This window comes from Gorilla gorilla, chromosome 5 (assembly GCF_029281585.2).
Source record: "Gorilla gorilla gorilla isolate KB3781 chromosome 5, NHGRI_mGorGor1-v2.1_pri, whole genome shotgun sequence".
NCBI classification, from domain to species: domain Eukaryota; kingdom Metazoa; phylum Chordata; class Mammalia; order Primates; family Hominidae; genus Gorilla; species Gorilla gorilla.
This window is the reverse complement of record NC_073229.2, coordinates 48777773-48789920: the sequence shown is the minus strand read 5'-3', so window position 1 is coordinate 48789920 and position 12148 is coordinate 48777773. Positions and strand designations below refer to the sequence as shown.

At 43.2% G+C, this 12148-nt stretch overlaps 1 non-coding gene across 1 annotated transcript; it reads right to left on the bottom strand.

The window, feature by feature from the left end:
* Positions 1-10613: 10613 nt before the first annotated feature.
* On the bottom strand, positions 10614-10715 carry LOC115935106 (U6 spliceosomal RNA). Its single transcript, XR_004070816.1, has one exon. It is a non-coding gene; the product is annotated as a U6 spliceosomal RNA (small nuclear RNA).
* Between the last annotated feature and the right edge of the window lie 1433 nt (positions 10716-12148).

The window sequence follows — 12148 nt, the reverse complement described above, 5'->3', positions numbered from 1 at the left end:
TAGAGAGCAACCCTTTCGGTGAAAATCAGGGGAAAAAATAATACTCAGAAAAAATAAAGTAATATAGACATAAAAGCTTATCTCTTTTTTAAACAGAGTATTTGTGTTCCATGAAACTGCTGGTGATAATTTTTACAAAGTGTATTCATGGAGAAAGTTCTGATGAGATGTTATTTCGGCGGTTATTCCTTGGTGGTAGAAGCTTTTCAGGACTTTTCAACTTTGTACTTTGTACTTTTACAAAGACCTGTATAGTACTAGGTTTATAATAAAAACAAAACAAACACAAAAGCCCATTCATCTGCAAACAACTCATTGTTCAAGTCTTTCCTGACCCTCCCACTGAACTCCCAGGCTGATGGTGACTTTCTCATGACATTGAAGGACACTGAATAATTATAGTTATAACTACTGTAACTAATGGGCCCAGCACTAAGCTCTCTAAGCCTCATCTTCCTTATCTGTAAAGTGGGGATAGTCAGAGTTCCCATGTGATAGGCTTGTTGAGATGACTCAACCAAATATTTGTATATGAAATTCTTAGCATCGTGTCTGGCACGATAAGAACTCAATAACAATTTGCTGTTGTTACCATTATTATTATAATTTATTTTATTTTATTTTTTGAGTGACAGAGTGTCACTCTGTCCCCCAGGCTGGAGTGCAGTGGCACGATCTTGGCTGACTGCAACCTCCACCTGCTGGCTTCAAAGGATTCTCCTGCCTTAGCCTCCTGAGTAGCTGGGAATACGCCCCTGGCTAATTTTTTTTTTTTTTTTTTTTTTTGAGACTCGCTCTGTCACCCAGTCTAGAGTGCAGTGGTGCCATCTCGGCTCACTGCAACATACGCCTCCCAAGTTCAAGCGATTCTCCTGCCTCAGCCTCCCAAATAGCTGGGATTACAGGCGCCCGCCATCATGCCCAACTAATTTTTGTATTTTTAGTAGAGATGGGGTTTCACCATGCTGGCCAGGCTGGTCTTGAACTCCTGACTTCAGGTGATCAGCCCACCTCAGCCTCCCAAAGTGTTGGGATTACAGGTGTGAGCCACCGTGCCCAGCCTAATTTTTGTATTTTTAGAAGAGACGGGGGTCTCACCATGTTGACCAGGCTGGTCTAGAACTCCTGACCTCAGGTGATCTGCCCACCTGGCCTCCAAAAGTGCTGGGATTACAGGTGTGAGCCACTGCACCCAGCCTCTAACTTACTTTAATTCCAAACATCCTTCCAAGGTAGGCATTATGAGCTTTATAAATGATGAAAATATGGCTCAGAGAGGTTAAGTAATTTTCCTAAAGTCACACAGCTAGTAAAGGGTTTCCTGGGACATTACATGAAAGTTAATCACCTATGAATGAAAGTTGTGGGGAATCTGTGCACAGTGAATGAGAGGCACTAACTGGAAAAGACACTGTAGATGGTGCTAAGGAAATTGGGGAGTAAATAAATCCAATCAAAGGGAGCCCAGGGGAAGCATGCATGGATAAAGACTAGACCTAAGGAAGCAAAAATCAAATCCATGGTACTAGGCGCCAACTGAAGAAAGAATGTGGATGCAGAAGAGGGTGGCCTTTATGGAATCTAGGAAAGCAGGGCTCAAGGGACAAGAATCATGAGCTGTTGAGTCATTGTTCCCTGCAGGGGAACATGCGGACAGGTATGTTCTCGCCATGAGTATTCTGTTGTAACCTATTTTAATTTTATTTTCTTAATTTTCTTTAATAGAGACAGGGTCTGGTATGTTACCCAGGCTGATCTCCTGGGCTCAAGCGATTCTCCCACCTCAGCCTCCCTAAGAGATTGCAGGCATGAGCCACCATGCCCAGCCATAACCTACTTTTATTCAGCAGCTTCAAAATGGCTGTGACATCAAGTGTATAATAACATTGAACTCACAGTCATGCTCTACATATCAAAAGATGGGTGGAGAGAGACTTCTTCTGTCAGTTTGATGGAAGAATATGTGTGCCATCTGTTTCATGTACACTAGAATTCATCCCTGGATTAAGCCAGACCAGTGGCATGGACACACAGCATGGGACTGCACTGATCTGACTGATTCTGCCAGAACATGGTGCCACCAGCTGTAACAGGAACACTGAAGAAATGAATAAATCCTATGAAAACTTGTATTTATGGTAGTGGTGTGGTTGAGATGTTGTTCACTTTATCACAACCCTTCTGGTCAAGGGAGACCAGAAGAAAACTACTTCCTGGTCTCAGGGAAAGGAATAGCTGTGCTACTGTTGCGGGACTTTTCCTTAGTTCAGCTAAAGACGGGTTCTTTGTCCCACGGCCAGGAAAATTCAGGCTCGCAGACAATTTGAATGGTGAATGAGATGGGTTTTATTGGATGAAAAGGAAGAAAACAGAGAAACAGGGACTGTCGCTAGGCCAGAGTCCCTGCTAGAGCTCTTCCCACCTGCCATTCAAATCCCAGGATCCACACACTAAGAAGAGGGACCAGGCTGCTCCCTGCTGCAAAGGGCGCAAACTTCCTGAGGCTCCACCTCAGTGGGTAGGCTGGTTGGCATTTCTCCAGGAAGCCCCTCCCACCTGGCTGTCTCACTACTTCTGAGACTTTGGTCTCTCTACCTTGTGGACACTGGAAGCCATGTGATGATTGTGTTTCCCTCTTTGAATTGGCTTCTAGAGAGCTCAGTTCCAAACCTGCGACACCCACCCCCAGCACAGCATGATGTTTATACTAATCTTACTGGTTTTATCTGATTTTTCTAACTCTTTACTTGCTTTTGTATTTTTTTTTCTTTTTCTTAGAGATTCTGAGGTCTCACTCATAGCTCACTGCAGCTTCAAACTCCTGGGCTCAAGTGATCCTCCAGCCTCAGCCTTCTGAGGAAGTAGCTAGGACTACAGGCATGTGCCCCAACAGCCTGGCTAATTCATTTTATTGCTTTTTTAGAGATGAGATCTGGCTATGTTGTCCAGGCTGGGCAGTCTCAAACTCCTGGAGTCAAGCAATCCTCCTGCCTCAGCCTCCAGAGTAGGTGGGGTTACAAGCAGGCACCACCAGGCTCACCCTTAGTTGTAATTTTTAATTCTGTTGTATTGTGTTTAAGCTATTTTAGATTTTATTTAAAACAAGGCTGGTATAGATACATACAATGTTTTATTCCTGGACTGGGTTTTACTATGACCTGGATGAAATAGTCCTAAAATATCTACCTCTCTTAACTTTGATTTCTTGGTCACCCAGCAATGTATTTTGATTGGCAGTCAACTTTTCCTTTCAGGTATCTTGCTACTAGTTTATTTAGTTATTTTGTCATTTCACTGTTTCCATTCACTAGTTTCCATATTTCATTGCGTCCTTTTTTGCTCTTGTGTGGTTTTTTTTTATGTCATTCTTTTAAGTTTATATCATATTTGTGTAATGTGGTTTTTTTCTTAACTTTTAAATTATTTTGAAGTCAATTTCATTACAAATTTCTTTTTTTAGCCAGGTGCAGTGGCTCACACCTGTAATCCCAGCACTTTGGGAGGCCGAGGTGGGGAGATCACCAGAGGTCAGGAGTTCGAGACCAGCCTGACCAACCTGGAGAAACCCTGTCTCTACTAAAAATACAAAAATTAGCCGGGTGTGGTGACACATGCCTGTAATACCAGCTACTAGGGAGGCTGAGGCAGGACAACGACTTGAACCCAGGAGGCAGAGGTTGCGGTGAGCTGAGATCATGCCATTGTACTCCAGCCTGGGCAACAAGACTGAAACTGCGTCTCAAAAAATAAAAAATTTTAAAAAATAATTAATTAAATTAATTAATCATTATTATTATTATTATGAGACAAGGTCTGGCTCTATCACCCAGGCTGGGGTGCAGTGGCACAATCACAGCTCACTGCAGCCTGGACCTCGCTGGCTCAAACGATCCTCCCACCTCAGCCTCCCAAGTAGCTGAACTGGATACCTGCACCAACACGCCCGGCTAATTTTTGTATTTTTAGTACAGACAGGGTTTCGCCATGTTGCCCAGGTTGGTCTCAAACTCCTGAGCTCAAGTGATCCACCTGCCTTGACCTCCCAAAGTGCTGGGATTATAGGCATGAGCCACCATGCCTGGCCTAAAATTTCTTTTACTGTGGTAAAAATAAACATATATATATAATTCAGCTATAAACGAGGAATTATATTCTGATACATGCTACAACATGGATGAATATTGAAAAAAAATTATGCAAAATGAAATGAGCCAGAAACAAAAGGACAAATATTGCATGATTTCACTTACATCAGATATTTAAAATGGGGAAATCTGGTTTGTCAGCACAGCAGGGAAAAAAATAAATAAAAATAAAATAGGAAAATCATAGAGGTGAAAAGTCAATTTAGCCAGGTGTGGTGGCTCATACTTGTATGTGTGTGTGGTGTGTGTATATATATATATGTGTGTGTGTGTGTGTGTGTGTATGTTATATATATGAAAATGTATATAAGGTAAGATTTCCCATTTAACCATTTTATTTTATTTTATTTTATTTTCTCAAGACGGAGTCTCGTTCTGTTGCCCACGCTTGAGTGCAGTGGCGCGATCTCGGCTCACTGCAACCTCCACCTCCTAGGTTCAAGCAATTCTCCTGCCTCAGACTCCTGAGTAGCTGGGATTACAGGTGCCTGCCACTATGCCTGGCTAATTTTTGTATTTTTAGTACAGATGGGGTTTCACCATGTTGGCCAGGCTGGTCTTGAACTCCTGACCTCAGGTGATCCTCCCACCTCGGCCTCCCAAAGTGCTGGGATTACAGGCCTGAGCCACTGCACCCAGCCTAACCATTTTAAATGTATAATTCATTGGCATTAATTACATTTGACGTTGTTGTGCAGCTGTCAACCAGTATCTGTTTCCAAATTTTTTTCATTACTCCAAACAGAAACTCATTACCCATTAAGCAATAACTCCCCATTCTCCTTTCCGCCCAGCCCCTGGTAACCTCTAATCGACTTATTTTCTTTTCTTTTTTTTTTTTAGAGGTGGTGGGGGTGGGTGTCTCACCATGTTGCCCAGGTTGGTCTCGAACTCTTGGCCTCAAACAGTTCTCCTGCCTCAGCCTCTCAGAGTGCTGGGATTACAGGCATGAGCCACGGCACCTGGCCAAATTGACTTTTCACCTCTATGATTTTCGTATTTTACTTTTATTTTTTTTCCTGCTGTGCTGGCAAACCAGATTTCCCCATTTTAAATATCTAACGTAAGTGAAATCATACAATATTTGTCCTTTTGTGTCTGGCTTATTTCATTTTACATAATTTTTTCAATGTTCATCCATGTTGTAGCATGTATCAGAATGTAATTTCTGCTGGGCGCGGTGGCTCATGCCTGTAATCCCAGCACTTTCGGAGGCCGAGGCGGGCAGATCGCCTGAGGTCAGGAGTTGGAGACCAGCCTGGCCAGCATGGTGAAACCCCGTCTCTACTAAAAAAAATACAAAAATTAGCTGGGCGTGATGGCGCGTGCCTGTAATCCCAGCTACTCAGGAGGCTGAGACAGGAGAAACCCTTGAACCGGGGAGGCGGACGTTGCAGTGAGCCAAGATTGCGCCACTGCGCTCCAGCCTGGGTGACAGAGCAAGACTCTGTCTGCAAAATAAAATAAAATAAAATAAAATAAATAAATAGAATGCAATTTCTTTTTTATGGCTGAATAGTAGTACTTTGTAATATTTTCATTATTGTGTATCTTTAAATTAATTTTAACGCCTTTCTTTTTTTTTCTCTCTTTTTTTTTTTTTTTTTTTGGTAGCGATTTGGACCTCACTATGTTGCCCAGGCTGGTCTCAAACTCCTGGGCTCAAGCGATCCTCCCCTCTCGGCCTCCCAAAATGCTGGGATTACAGGCGTGAGCCACCTCGTCCTGCCACCATTTTATTTTTTGAATGATTTCTTATTGTCTTAACTTCTTAGGTGACTAACAATGAGGCTTGCTAGTATCACCCTAGCATAATATCATCCTTAGCAAGGGAGTTGGGCGCTCTTACCGGTAGAAGGCGCTGTCGATCTTTTAAAAAGCGAGCTCTCCTGCCCTCCCACTTTGAGCTCGCTGAGTCAAAACACAGCCTGAATAGTTTAGGAGCTCCAAAGCCCCGCTTATCTCCGCTTTCCAAATTCTCTCTCATTAAGACCAACAAAAATTTTACCTTTATTATTAGTTATGTGACCTGCTAAGACAATTTATAACACTTTTTATTATGGAAATTATCAAACTTACACAAAAATAAAGAAAATACCTCTATTTACCTACCATGGGACTTCAACAATTATTAGCATTTACAAATCTTGGGACAATGTTATTTTCTCACATTATGTTCTATCTCATCCCTCTTAAAGAGTTATGAGATGGGAAATCCATGGTCTAGGCTCAATAAAATCACTCTACATTAGGAAAGTCTTGGAAACAGATTGCATTTTAGCAGGAAAAGGAGGGGGGTTGATGATTTCATTCAATAAAACAGCCTTAACTCACCGCCGTGACCAATAACCGGGTAATGTGGAAGCTCCACGTAAGATTCCTCGTGGAAGGCAAAAATAGAGCACAACTGGGCTTTTGAATACCTCTTACATCTGCCTGCCTTTGTCTTGTCTATTTTCCAACCTGATTTCACCTGCTCCCTATCAGGATCTTAGCCTCTCAGGGTGCAGCTGATCTCAGCTCCTTTCCTTATAGTGAGACCAAGATAAGTTGACTGGGCCTGGAAATATTCTCAAGAGAGGTTTTAGAATGGAGTCAACTGCATTTCCACTGAGTCATGTCTCAAGATAAATCACAGGGCATCTATTCAGCAGTCCAGGCTGATGTCTATCTTACTTCCTGAATGTGGGTCTCGGGTATCCCTCAGAGCAGCTGTCTGATATCAGGAAGGGAAATGTGTGTTAGAGATGGTTTATTGTTATAAGTCAAACAAATAAATTATTGAATAAAACATGTTCCAGCTTTTGTCTTGATAAATATACCCTCATACTGATCTTGAAGGCTAGTGTAGCAGATACTGTTGTGTGCCACCCAAATCCTACCTTCAACATTGTCACTTATTCCCCAGCTCCCAGGGGTGTTGGTTGTGACAGCTCTGTCTCTGGGAATTGCCCTTAGCTGAAAAGAGCTGCCTTGCCCAAGGTTATATCTCCCCTCCCTGGTGGCAGCCACATCCAATGACTGATAGATAAGATAAGAACATACGAAGTCCTGGTTACCTTGCCTCAAGTTTGGCCACCTTTTTTTGTTTGTTTGTTTGTTTGTTTGTTTGTTTGTTTGAGACAGACTTTTGCTCTTGTTGCCCGAGCTGGAGTGCAATGGCACAATCTCTGCTCACTGCAACCTCCGCCTCCTGGGTTCAAGCGATTCTCCAGCCTCAGCCTCCTGAGTAGCTGGGATTACAGGCGCATGCCACCATGCCCGGCTAATTTTTTGTATTTTTAGTAGAAACGGGGTTTCACCATGTTAACTAGGCTGGTCTTGAACTGCTGACCTCAGGTAATCCACCCCCACTCGGCCTCCCAAAGTGCTGGGATTACAGGCGTGAGTCACCGCACCCGGCCGAGTTTGGCCAAATTTAAAGGACTTTTCCAGTGCCAGAGGCCTCCACAACCCATGAGATCAGCTCAGTCCTCTTTACAGCTTCATTACAGTTCAACTGCTCCCTTTCCCTGTCCTGTTTCTCTCAGCTTTTAAAGGTGTTTATCCCAAGATTGTTCCCCAATAAAACTTCTGCAGATAAATCTATCTGAGAATCTGTTTTCTGGCGAATCCAGGCTAAGACAGCCAGGCTGGAATTTAGAATTCTGAGACTCCCCTAGGTTCCATGGCAGAATATGGCTGAGTGAGGAAAACTAGCTCTGGGTCTTCTACCTGCATCTGCCCTACTTTCTTTTCCTGAAAATTCAAGTCCCTAAAATCTCCAGACCCATATCCTTTTCTGAAAACAGCCACCTTTTGGGGTCTCAGAGCATGCACGACAGCAGCGAGGCATACCCCCGGGGAGGATGGCCCCAGGAGGAGGCCCATACAAACTTGGAAGCAGGCTTGGGGGCCATTAGTGCCAGGAATTCAGGGGTTCCAAGTACCTAGACTGTAGTACTTGTAGAAGAGATGCAACCTCCATGGGTAGGTCTATCCCTTTGGCTTCTCGGACTTTTTGTCCTATAAGTTGGGGGAATGATAGAGCAGGTCCCTCTAGATCATGGAGCCCGGGCAGGGTCCTCATGTGCTTGGATCCAAGGGTGGGAAAACTTTTTCTACCTAATTTAAACCAGTGGCATTTGTGTCTCTGTTACAAGCAGCCAAAAATTTATATTTTAACACATCTAGTTGACTTTCTGCACTTCTATGCCCATCTTCCTAAAAGAGAACAGTGTATCTCTCTAAAAGGGACTTCATCCTTTACTCTCAGGGCCTAGAATATACTGATGTTTCCTACATGTTAATGATGCTTTCCACAATCAAAATTCGATTTCATTAGGAAATCCATTCATGCAAGAGATGTCTCTAATTAAAAACTATCCAAATAACTTCTCCAATAACCAACCACACTGGCCTTTTGGCTCTCCTCCCTGCTGAGGGCTTATATCCCTGGATATCCTTTGACATCCATCAGCCCTGCTCTCTATAGTGACAATCTGCAGGAACATTTCCATTTATTGCCTCTCCAGTGATTCTCAGCTCTTTGCAAACAAAATTCCGTCCAGTTCCTTCAAAGGGCAGTCCTTTAAAAACCGTGAGCCTATACTGTTAGTCATGATATGCGGAAAGAGATTGTTGAGGGTCTCAAGTACCAAATCCACCTACTGCAATGCATTGAGAAAATATGCATCAATTGCTTGTTCTGATAATGTACTGTAGTATGTAAGAGCTTACCACTGGGGAAGCTGCGGGAAGAGTGCGCATGACATCTCGGTACTAATTTTGCAACTTTCTGTGCATCTTTAATTATTTGAAAACAAAAAGAGAAGAAAAAAAGAGGAGGAGGCAGGACATTAAAAAATATAACCTTATGGACAGGCTCGGTGGCTCACGTCTGTAATCCCAGCATTTTGGGAGGCCAAGTCTGGCGGATCACGTGAGGGCAGGAGTTCGAGACCAGCCTAGCCATCACGGCGAAACCCCGTCTCTACTAAAAGTACAAAAATTAGCCAGGCGTGGTGGCAGGCGCCTGTAATCCCAGCTACTCAGGAGGCTGAGGCAGGAGAATTGCTTGAACCCGGGAGGCGGAGGCTGCAGTGAGCAGAGATCTTGCCACTTCACTCCGGCCTGGGCAAAAGAGTGAAACTCTGTCTCAAAAACAAAACAAAACAAAACAACAACAAAAAACTCCTTATTCAAAAATCGAGGCTATTCCAGATAAAGGAACTCTCTTTATATCTACAGTTTTGGCTCCAAACTTTATTGTGGCTTTCTACCTTAGTGAACTGGATTAGTGAGCATGTGTGATTGCAGTGACTGCCTAGAAAAGAGACAGGGCAGCCTGCCCTGTCCCATGAGTCCTTCCCGTTGGGCTTCCATAAAAGGGGTGAAGTGTCCTTCCCCAGCAGGAGGAGGCATTGAGTAATTCTCATGACACCAGCCTTAAAGAAGGACTTACTTGGCCTGCAGTCTGCCACACACATCTCCCTCAGGGCCCCAGCAGGGCCTCTGCAGCTGGTAGGTGCTTAATGGAGGATTTTAGGATTTTGCATCTTGGTTATCTCATCTTTGAGGACTCGACCTACATCTGGCAAGTCTAGGAGATGGAATTGAGGAGGGCATATGCACAGAGTACTGGGAATTAGAGAGCTGAGTCACTGGAGAGTCTCGAACCTCAGAGCAGCTGCCTTTCTCCTGGACTCAGGCCAAGATTGAGGGAGACTGATGACATATTGCATCTCACAGGTTCCCAGGGGCACAAGGTTATTTGCGACCACAGCAGCTCCGTTTGGCTAAGGAGGCCTTGGGTTTCTGAGGGATAGGATGAATCAGAGCAGAGAAGAGCAGATGGAATGGTGACCGACGTAGGGCCCTGAAGTTTACTTAGGGTTGTCTTCTAGAAATGTGAGGTGCTGTGTTTACAAAAAAAGCATAGCTTGCACTGCACTCCGTCTCAGGATCCCAGGGGAAAGGGCTAAATAAAGACAATCTGCAATGCATTGGAAGGAAAAACTGAGAGGCTTATACATTTATGAGAGGTATCCCCACTATGTATTTGTAAATCTTCCAGAATGTAGGAATGTCCAGATGCCATTTAAAAAAAAAAGACTAACTGTATTTATTCATTTATCTATTTTTATTGACATTGTAATTGTATATATTCAGATGCCTTTTTTTTTTTTGAGATGGAATTTTGCTCTTCTTGCCCAGGCTGGAGTGCAATGGCATGATCTCAGCTCACTGCAACCTCCGCCTCCTGAGTTCAAGCAATTCTGCTGCCTCAGCCTCCGGAGTAGCTGGAGCTGGGACTACAGGCATGCACCACCATGCCCAGCTAATTTTTCTGTACTTTAGTACAGACGGAGTTTCGCCATGTTGGCCAGGCTGGACTTGAACTCCTGACCTCAAGTGATCCTCCCGCCTTGGCCTCCCAAAGTGCTGGGATTACAGGACTGAGCCACCTCGCTCAGACTTTTTTTTTTTTTTTAAATGGAACCCTTCACAAATTTGTGTGTCATCCTTGAGCAGGGGCCATGCTAATCTTCTCTGTATCAGATGCCACTTTCATTTTTAGACGGAGTCTCACTCTGTTACCCAGGCACCTGCCACCATCCCCAGCTGATTTTTTTGTATTTTTAGTAGAGACAGGGTTTCACCATGTTGGTCAGGCTGGTCTCAAACTCCTGACCTCAGGTGATCCACCCACCTTGGCCTCCCAAAATGCTGGGATTACAGGTGTGAGCCACCGCTCCTGGCCTCTTTGTTTTTTAAACTCAGCACACATCTTAGTATTCTAGTATATTATCTCCTAAATGAGTTTTTATTTAACTATTTAAAACTTTTATCAGATTTATACAGATAATGTAATTTTAAAAGCCAAATATATATGTGTGTGTGTATATATATAAATTACAGATATGTAATTTAAAAAGCCAAAGACAGAACAAAAGCTATAGTCCAGTACCAACCCCTAATTCTCTCTTCCTAGAAGTAAAAGCACTTTGATGCTCAATTAGTTTTTATCTTCCTGTTTCTTAATAACAAGTTATATCAGTCAGGGTTCAGTGCAGCAACTAGAGATTACGCTAGGTAAATTAACAGGAAGACATTTTACAAAGGGTATTAAGAGCTTTTGAAATCTTTATAAGGGCTGAGGGCACAGTTTCTAAGCTGAGCTTTATGGAATGATATCCAGAACTATACAGATCTACTAGGTTTTCTTTTGATCATTTGTCTATGAATTTATCACAAATTTGTCAGCAGATTCTATAGAAGTCTATTTTTTCTCTGCAGTCTAATGTATTACAATTAATCAATTCCCTCTTTTTCTTGGTAATATCTTTCTGTAACCAGGTAAAGGAATTTTCTTAATCCCTGAGGTTTTGGCCCCAAGCCTTTTTTTTTTTTCTTTTTTCTTTTTTCTTTTTGAGATCCACTCTGTCACCCAGGCAGAAGTGCAGTGGTGAAATCTTGGCTCACTGCAACCTCTGCCTTCTGGGTTCAAGAAATTCTCTGCCTCCGCCTCTTGAGTAGTTGGAATTACAGGCATGTGCCACCATGCCCAGCTAATTCTTTTGTGTGTTTTTGGTAGAGACGGGGTTTCACTATGTTGGCCGGGCTGGTCTCAAACTCCTAGCCTCAGGTGATCCACCCGCCTTGGCTTCACAAAGTGCTGGGATTACAAGCAGGAGCCACCATGCCCGGCCTCCAAACCATTTTAATCTGGACCTGCGGATCCCTAGTTCTCCTACACAGCAACCTCCTGGGATTTTCATTCTCCTCACTCTTTGGAGGATCCCACATCTTTATCTCTCTTGATCTAATCCCTTACTTTGATGGAACTTCCTAAGGAAAGGGGCAAGGGAGGGCGATTTTTGAAATTTTGTCTGAAAATGTCTTTTATATTATGATTACATCTGATTAATAGTTTTACTGAAAATAAAATTCCAAGTTGTAAAATTTACACCTAAATTAGGAAAGCACTGCTCCACTATCTTCCAGCTTCCAGTGCTACTGTT